Below are 9363 nucleotides of genomic sequence, written 5' to 3' on the forward strand. Positions count from 1 at the left end.
ACAGTTAGGGAGGGTCATCTCTTACCACAGTTAAGTAATGGGTTGCTAGAAATAAGAGATACTAGTGCTTCTCCCACATTATTGTGAACCAATGTTTAACGTTGCTTCCTTGCTTCCAAGCAACAAAATTACAGCGTGTCCTTACAAAACAGGATTTTTTGTGTCCTGAGATGAATTTATTTAAAAAAAAACCCCAAACAAATCAGCCTTGGTAAAGTACGTAATGTGCCTCACATTTTGAGTTGACCCCTTCTGCTTCTCTTGTTTAAGAATTTAATCCTATACACAGTCTTGCCGTTGTTGAATAGTGTTTTTACAAGGAGGGAATGGTGTGCAGTGGGAGTCAAAGAAGTGGATTCCATGCACTTGTTTGCATTTAAATCATTGAACTTCACTGTTTGTAGGTTTCCCAAGCTGTAAAAACTAATATGGTATTTCCTTCACCTACAGGTTTTGGGAAGATGAGCTCTTAAACTCAGTGTTCTTGAGATTCTCAGAGGAAGGTCATACTTGCGGTGCCTATTGCTATTCAACTATTGCTTTGGTAGCCCTTTAGTGAGGACTGAAACTATATTTACTTACAGGGATTAGATGGTGAATCTTTCTTTCCTGAAGAATCATAAATAGCCACAAGCAACTATGTAAGGCATTTCAACAACTATGTGGTGTCAAGCAGTAGGCTGATAATTGTTTGCTTATGAAGCTTTCTCACTGGTTGTGCTGTGCTCTTCTAACATGTGGTGATCTATGTCCACCCCCAAAATGAATCATTTCTAGGGCAGTTGCTTAAGGCCATTTCGTTTTTTTAAATTGGTTCTCTTACAGTTATTAGTGTTTGCTCACAAAGTATTCAGTTCTTCCCATATTTGTGTGCTAAAAATAAGAATTATTTTTGAATAATTTTATAATCTGTTCATGTTGGTATACTTTGACAGCTATAAAGGTGGATATAGAGAGGCCATTTCCTCATCTATAGCAATTTATTATCTGCTTCTGCAGCTTAGAGCTTGGAAACACTGTGTCCACACGTTTGCCTCACAAGCTCACAAAAACGGGGAACAAGCTGACCTGAACTGTTACGTTTCTTTTCTCCTTGCTGGGCTTGCTTGAGAGGACACCTTTTGTAGGTCAAGCAAATACAGACTGTGGGACTCTTTTCATTTTTGACTTGTAAATTGCGATTCTAATTCATCCTCTGTTCTGCTTTGCCAGATAAATTCTACTCTGATTTATACCAGAAGAGCATAAATTGACTCAAAGGAATTAACATAATGTATTTAGTCTTCAAAGACCTTTAAAAGTGTTAATGGACTATAAATCCTCTACAGCATTTTAGAGTTAGGATGATAAGAAACCAATGTGTGAATTGAGCTGCAAAATTATTGAACGCTTTTGCAGCCAGCTTGCTGAAGTTAATGGTATTGAACTAGTTGTCTGATTTTTTTTTTTTTTTTTTTGGGTTTTTTTTTTTTTAATCTGTAACTTGTTCAGGAACAATTCTCTGTCAAATGTTTGTACTGTGTTATCCTTTAGCCATTTTAACACTTTCTATTCTACAACTGGTAGTAAATACTTCAGAAGGTTTGAGCTGTGGTAAACAAAGGCAATTGTTCTTTGGAGGTTTTTTAGTAATCTGACCTGATGATAAGTTAACATACAGGTTCCAAAAACTTCTTTTTTAAAGCATATTTTTTTTAGTCATAGAACTTTTCTGGTTCTGTAAATTAATGACTCCTTTAAAATCAATGTTCTGGTACATTCATGACTCCAGCCTTGGCCTTCTGTAAACGTTGTGTATAAAGACTACTCAGCAGAGCTGGCAGTGCTCCTAACTCAGTAAGCTAGGTTTAATGGCACTAGGTCTAAATCAGAGTACAAGATTTTAAAGCAAGAACAGTTGAATATGAAAAGAATATGCTGTCACTTACAAATGGTTTTTCTCAACTCACCACCCCCACAAAAAAAAACCCCAAACCGACCACACGTACACGCTGTAACATCCAACTCCAGCATTAAATAAAAGTCTAAAACCAGGTGTGCCATGATGAAGTTAGAAATGGCATGAGAAATTCTTACGTAAATAGTAAGCATTCAAATCTTAAAATCACTGCCACCATGCAGATAGATGTACATTAAATACTTGTTTGTCAAAAATAATTGTTCCATTAACATTTTGGCACTTTGAGTACCAGTGAGAGAAAGTTCAAACTTATACTTCATACTGCCAAGGGCTGTTGCAGACACGTTAGTCTAGTAATACTGAAATGCCACTGCTTATATACAAAACTTTCCTCTAGCGATAAGGGGGAATGCCAAGGGAATATATGAATTTTGTATATCCTCTTGTACGTTGCTCAACGGAGTGACCTATCTTTGAAAAGAGGGCACTGTGGGAAGGGTGGATGCTGAAATATTCTGCTTGACCAGAAAATATTTTGGGAAGAGAGAGGAGAAAACAGTGAATGAACACTGATGACAGCTGCTTGATACTGGAAGTATCATTTCCTTCTACACATGAGGAACCCTCATAGAGAGGCTTTTCCCCCCACAAATTCTAGTGAGCTCTAGAACACACTGTTACATAAGTCAAATCTATGGATTTACATATGTAACTGAAACAGGTATTTGTTCAGTGCTACTGCTCTAATTGCTGAAGGAAGACCTAGTGTCAGCATTACCCTTTGGCAGGGCTTATTCCTCTCCACTGACTTCTAGCGCACAAGCATCAGCTCAATTAAATCCCTGAAGTCAGATGCATCCATGCCCTTTGTGAAAATATACAGAACAATGAAAACAATGAGAGTTCTCTGTTTCACTGAATTGTGTCTATTTTCCTTTAAGGGACAAGCATTCTAAAAAACTTCAGTATATAAGTTACTAATAGCTTTCAGATTCTTAAGATAACTTTTAAAAAATTTGCAAGTTCTATTTACAATAACATTGAATATAATAATCTCGTCTTCTTTCTTTACTAGATACTTCAGACACTAGGTTTCAAGTGCAGCGTATAGCCTGTGGGTGTCCTTGTACCTCTGTCTGTGTATGTTCAAGATTTTCCTATAAATGATTTAGCAGTAGAATATTCTAAACACCTCTCTTGTTTGTGTTTATGCACACTCATATTTAGTGAAATAAGCATGGAAATTGATTCCACTGTTAGGTGAACCAAGTCCATAATAATGTTTCTGATTTGAATAACCTCAAGATGAAATAGGAACTGCCTTTGGGTGCTCCAGTGCGCTCCTTCTGCCTATGGTATAGGAATCCAAACTTGGTAAGGTTGTCTGTAGGCAACCTCCTACCTAACTGTTATACCTATATGTAAGGGTTCATACCGTTTTCTCTTTCATTTTATGAAGTCCTGGCTGATGCACTTGTATGTTTTGATTGTCAATATGAATATTCAGTCCTGTTTCAATCCTGTTTAGTTCTTATCTAGCCTCAAAGGTATCCTGTGGCTGTATTCTATAAAGTAATTTTAGAAAACCTATTTTCTAATACTTTTCAACAAAACCAAACCCATTTTTTTGCCAGGCAGAGTCTGACTGTTAATCTATGCTATAAATATTTGTAACCAGTTCATGAAAGCACGAAGAGTTCAAAAGCTGTCATGAACTGTGTGTAACTCTGGTGCTCCATTGTGATAACGCTGCTGGTCTTGCAAAAGAACGATACTAAATACCTTTGAAATCATGTTAACACACTTTGTTACTTGCAGATAGCTGCAGCTAGACAGGAAAATATATTCAGGATGGCGTTAAACTGAGGTGCTTTCTGTGTTCAAGTAATATGCCCCAAATGACTGAACTAATATTTGACCGAGAGCCATGTCTCAAAATTTAAAACTGTCATTTAGGGGATATTGTTTTAATAGATTAAAGCACCACAGTTTTAAGTATATCCTGAATTTAAACTTGGCATGACAGCAGTACTTACTTAAGAATTCATGCAAATTGAAGTACTGTCTGTTAATTAGAACTTCTAAAATTTCAGTAAGTGGGTACAAGATAGACAGGGCCTGATTCTATATGATATCTCACTGCATCCCAAACTAGGAGATTGTTAGCTGCAACTGTGGGTTTCCTCTGAAGTAATATGTCTTCTGTCTTATAGCACCTTTTCTCCCCTCTCTCATATTGGTAGTTGTTGAAAAATTAAGCTGGGTTCAATGCACATTTGCGAATCCCAGGGACCTGTACAGCACCTATTTTGGAGATGTGCTAAGCATACTGACATGATTTGCAAACTCACAGCTGAATTTTCAGGTTTTCAGAAGTAATTTGCTTATTCAAACATGTTTAGCAGCTGTATTTCCAAGAAACAAAGGAAGGGACTGATGTATTGAAGGCCACTGATCTAGAAAAGTGTCCAGAACAACTGTTTTCTTCCTGGTTCTGTCATGGGAGCTGGTAAGGCTGTTCTGGTCGCTTCCTGGAAGCTCTACTACTTTTTCACCGTACAGGATTATGAGGAAAAAACTTAAATGACTCCTGCAGCTGGTTTAGCATTGCTTTCTCACAGGGTTCATCTTGATCCCTGCTGAATCCAGCCTGTAAAATACAACGCCAGCATGTTGTGTCTCAGACATCCTGCTGACACTACTCTGCTTATCTAATCATACTAATATTGACATATGACTGTTTCTCCTTTATTCTGTGGCAACCCTTGTTCTTTAGATACATACAATTCAGGGCAGATATGTCAGTATAATCTGGGCTTTTAGCTTTCAGTCATGTACTGACCCTCCCCTGGAATCCTCTGGTGGATTTAAAGGTCATCACCAGGTAAGAGGTCAGTACTAGGCATATTCCTACAAAACATTAATTGTTTCATCAATGATTTTGAGACTTTAAGGTTGGTTTTGATCTAATTTTAGAACAATAGAAAATTTAAATTTCAAAGTGTGTTTGTAAGACTTGGGGAGAATGGGTGGAATGTTTCACTTTGAATTTGTAAATGTAAAAATTCTTTTTTATAATCCTACAGTTTAAAATAAGGCAACCTTGAAAATGAGCTCCAAACTTCTGAACTTCCATTTTCTTACAAAATGAAGTTTTACTGATAAGAATGTGTAGTGTCTTTTTGCCTTTTTTTTATTCCAAAATTGCAAAAGACCTGTATGTTTTCCAGAAGATTACGCTTCTGGTAAAGATTATTTGAGCAGTGCGAGGCAATGTGTATTAGTCTTCGCAGTGATTACTACTGTCTTTTAAGAAAGTTTATTACTTCCTATCTCTGCACACACCTATTGGGTACTTTGAGTCATGACCCACAGCTGGTATAAGCTGGCTCAGGTCTCCAGGCACTAGCTCACTTCATGCCATCCAAACCTGTAGCCCAACAGCTACTGGATTTATAAATTAGAAGCCTATTTACCAACTGAAAATTAGAGATACCCCTAGGCCAAAACTTTAAATTCAAAACCACTTTAAGCTTTGACACTGGAAATATGACCTAGATAATCTTGACCCTACGCTAACAAGGTGGGGACAGATAATATTTCCAAAGTGTCAGCAGAATTTTATTAAGCTTAGTTTTCTAATGAGCAGCTATGAACTGAAGATAACTTCATCTGCATAGCTCCGTTAAAGAGATATTCTTGTTGTGATTGGAGATCCTTAAATATCTCTATATATTAGTATTTGAAAATGTAAGCAGTGAGGATTTTAATCTGATTATTTTGTTATAGAGATTTTGTTTTTAAAAATACTTGCTTAAACAATATTTAGTCCTAAGGAGCGAATGGATCGTATTCCTTATTCAGAAACAGGATATTTTACAGTTTCACAGAGAGCGAGCTAATGAACTGGCTAGTACAGGGTTGTAGAACGAGTAATACCTCTTGCTGGGTGAAATCTATTGCATAATGTTAACCTTTTGTGTGAGCCAAGCCTCTCAGGATAGTAAACAATACACAAATTGTACCCATAGTGCAGTCTTGGAAAAGGGGCACGTTATGATTGATTTACCATAGCAATGCCATTATACCTCTCCTACTTTGAGGTTCGTATTGTGCCCCTACCACTTGTAATTCACTATTAAACTATTAAAATTATAGAGTCAAACTCTTTTGTAAAACTTGAGATCCCACTTTTCCCTTTGAATGTTTTACTGTACCCATACGAGGTATTTTGGCCAATGTGCCTTAAAGGAAAGTTTCCTTTTAATTCTGCAATTTCAGAAACTTTACCACTATGATATACAAGGATAAGGGTATACTTCTACTGCCATTCTGTGAACCCAAGCTTTCAAAAATGAGTCAAGATCTGCAGATTGATGAGATTCAGGCTTTTTTATCATAAATTTTTTAAGCCAAACAGTATGGGTTTTTTTTAATCTGTCTTCTGTGGTTTTCAGTCTTCACAGTACCCTTTAACTGTTTTCCTAGAGCTCTAATCCCTGAATTTCCTTTCAGTATTTGCAAGAGCACAGACTTGAGGAGAATTGCAAGCTTCCTGAGCTGGCAATACTGAAAGCTGAGTATCTGTCTTAGCATGCTATTAATCTGTAATTTATTTGACTGTGAGGCTCTGGAAGTTAGAATATAGTGGCTGTGAGTGTTTGAGTCTGCCTGGTCAAGTTAAAAATGAATGAATAGAGCTGCTGGGAATTTACTTACCACAGTGAAGTGAATTATTTAGGGAAAAATACATGAAAAAAGGTGTCAGTCCAGTATTTTTATGTATCTACCTAGCTACTTCCCCTAGAAATATCCATTGCTATATGTCGTTTCATTCAAGGGTGATTAGTTACAGGATATAATTTTTTAATCCTCTTTAAATAGTTACTCCAACTAAGAGTTGAGCGATAAAAGGTGCAAATGTTAATACAAGGGATGGGTGTATCTATTTTACCTGCCAAATGACAGAATTATAATATGACTGGTATTTTGAAATAGGTTTATTTCAATTGCTTTGAATGAAAATAAACAGAGAGGGTTCTTCTGACTTTGAAATATGTAAATAACATATACGATTACAAATCACGCTAGCTTTGATGTTATTAGCTACAGCTTCACTGAATTTCCTGAGAAACCCACTTCGGAGAGGATTTGGCCCTTTACAAGATTGGAGAAACTGATAATGTATCATCTTGCCCACTGTCAGTCACCATCTGGTGTGCTGGCACCTTGTGGTGATTCAAATGTGACAGTAACATTACACAGGTGTAAGAAAAGCAGGAAAAAAAATCACTAGTGAATCAGGACCATGAAGTACTGTTGGGAAATACTTGGTTTACAGTGTACAAACAGATTGTTCTTTCAGTTTGAGAAAGAGAATTTGGCTCTGTTATGTATTTGGCTAAGCTTTATCGGACTTGACATGAACAAAGATCAGACTTTCTGATTAGGTCTGTACATCACAAGAATATACACAAAATCTGGAGTAGTCCTTCAAGTGTTAGACATACAGTCTGAAAGGTACATGATGTCTGGCTTTATGGTTAGTGTGCCCTTCTAGCTTTTGCAGTCTTTTTCGTTAACACTCAGTTTAGAAACTTTTTTCTTTTAAACAAGAGCAATGTGAATGTATCGCTCCTTGAGGAAAAATTTTCGCTCTCTCTCAGAGCAGGATTTTAATTCTGCAAAGGATTGGCAACAGAGAATAATTCTTAATGGAATTATCCAGCAATTCCTTGAACTTTTTAGCATTATGCAAATATGGGCCTAAGAACTAATGTAAATGTTTGTTTAATTACGCTAATTTAAATAATCCTTTGTATTTCTGTTACTGATAAAAAGCAAGTCTTAAAATAATCAATTTTGAGATTAACCCTTTGGCCCTGTACAACAGAGCGCTGACAAACCTTTTTGCTGCAACAAGCAACCTGTTTTCATTTACCTGATTTAACCAGTTAGCAGTTGTTTCCAGTTTATCTACTGGTCATAATGCACTTTTCAAATATAGACCTTTTTAAAATTGCAGAATGCCTTGAATAATCAACTGTTTATAGAGCCGTGTTTAGAAATAGACACACTGAAGAACAAAGTATAGGAGGTGTCAGTTCTGCTACTGACTAAGCTGCTGCCTAAAGAGGAATGTTGTGATTCCCTTAGCAGCAAAGGAAATCTTGTGTTGATTTTGTTGATTTCTGTGGAAGAGACCCAAAATGCACATGTAAATGGAGAGGTCAGTAGGGTGGAGCATCTTCAGCCACCGCTGGCGGTATAACCGGTGCAGATGGGGACTGTCATTTGGAACAACCTTGTAACTAAATTGTGCCTGGGCTGTTTTAGCTGCCACCAACCAAGTATGAGGGAAGCATGCAAGTATCTCAGCTATTCAGGCTCTAATTCAGAAAGAGTAACATTTAGGTTTTCCAATAGTAGAATTTATATGATTGTAGTGCTCTCTAGAATCATTCCTCCCTCCCGATAGTGGGTTATGGTGCTGGCATTTATTTTTTTCTTTTTTTTTTTTTTTTTTCCCCTGCTAGATGCTTTGTGCATTGTGGTATGGAAGTTGTTTAGGAAGAATTTATCCAAACGAGTTAACGAGTTTCACTGCTTGTGAAATATCTTTAACTATGCCTTCTTTGTAGTGCTGTTACCCAGACTGCTTGGCACAGAGAGTGCAAAATTCTGGTTTCAGGAAATTTGGAATCAGGGACAGTGTCTCAGCTCATGTAATTCAGCACAGTTCCACAGAGGTCTAAATGAGCATATGCTTTAAAAAAAAGTATCATTTTGAAAATATGCTGTCTGTGCCCACTATAGGTATTTAGAAGAAACTTTCTGACAGGCGCTTACAGAATAACCTGGTAATAGCACAAATCTCCTGGGAGCTGGAGCTGCTACTACATGGGTGCTATCCAGAAACATGAGGATCTTTATCCAAACCACTTGAGTGACAGCCCCTGGGAATATACCTGTGACCAGTCCCAGTTTTCTCTGCTTGTTAAAAAGGATGCATGAAATCCCATGCCGCCTCTGTGTGCATTAAAGTTTCCTCCAAAGGTAGACTGGGCACAAACCCACGTCTCAGCCTGTGGCAGGGAGGGAGGGAGGGAGGCCTGAGAGAGGCGAGTTCCAAGGTCCAGCTGCCTCGGCAGCGGAGATACTGCTGCTGAGGTGTGTGTGCCTGGCCGGGGCCCGGGCCCGGACCTTGCCCTCCACTCTCCCGCCGGGCGTGTGTCGGGTCACGGCAGGTGGGCGCCTGGTGGGGCCCGGGCAGGGGGAGGTGCTGCGTGGCGGGTGGGGAAGGCGGGCGGGCAGAGCTCGGCGCGGGGTACGTCTGCAAACGGCGCTTGGGGCAGGCCGGGAAAGAGAGTGCGTGCCTCCGCGGATGTGTCCGATGGTTTTGTGACCCTTGGCCCCTGAGCAGCCTTCCCCCTTTGCCCGCGCCTGGCGCCATCCCCCGGCAG

At 38.6% G+C, this 9363-nt stretch overlaps 1 protein-coding gene across 1 annotated transcript in view; it reads left to right on the forward strand.

Annotated features, from left to right (window-relative positions):
- The window catches only part of SLC39A8 (solute carrier family 39 (zinc transporter), member 8), a 62237-nt gene that overhangs the window by 29595 nt on the left and 23279 nt on the right, over positions 1-9363 (forward strand). The window lies entirely within an intron of this gene.

This window comes from Charadrius vociferus, unplaced genomic scaffold, assembly GCF_000708025.1.
Source record: "Charadrius vociferus isolate BGI_N301 unplaced genomic scaffold, ASM70802v2 scaffold55, whole genome shotgun sequence".
Taxonomy (NCBI): Eukaryota; Metazoa; Chordata; class Aves; order Charadriiformes; family Charadriidae; genus Charadrius; species Charadrius vociferus.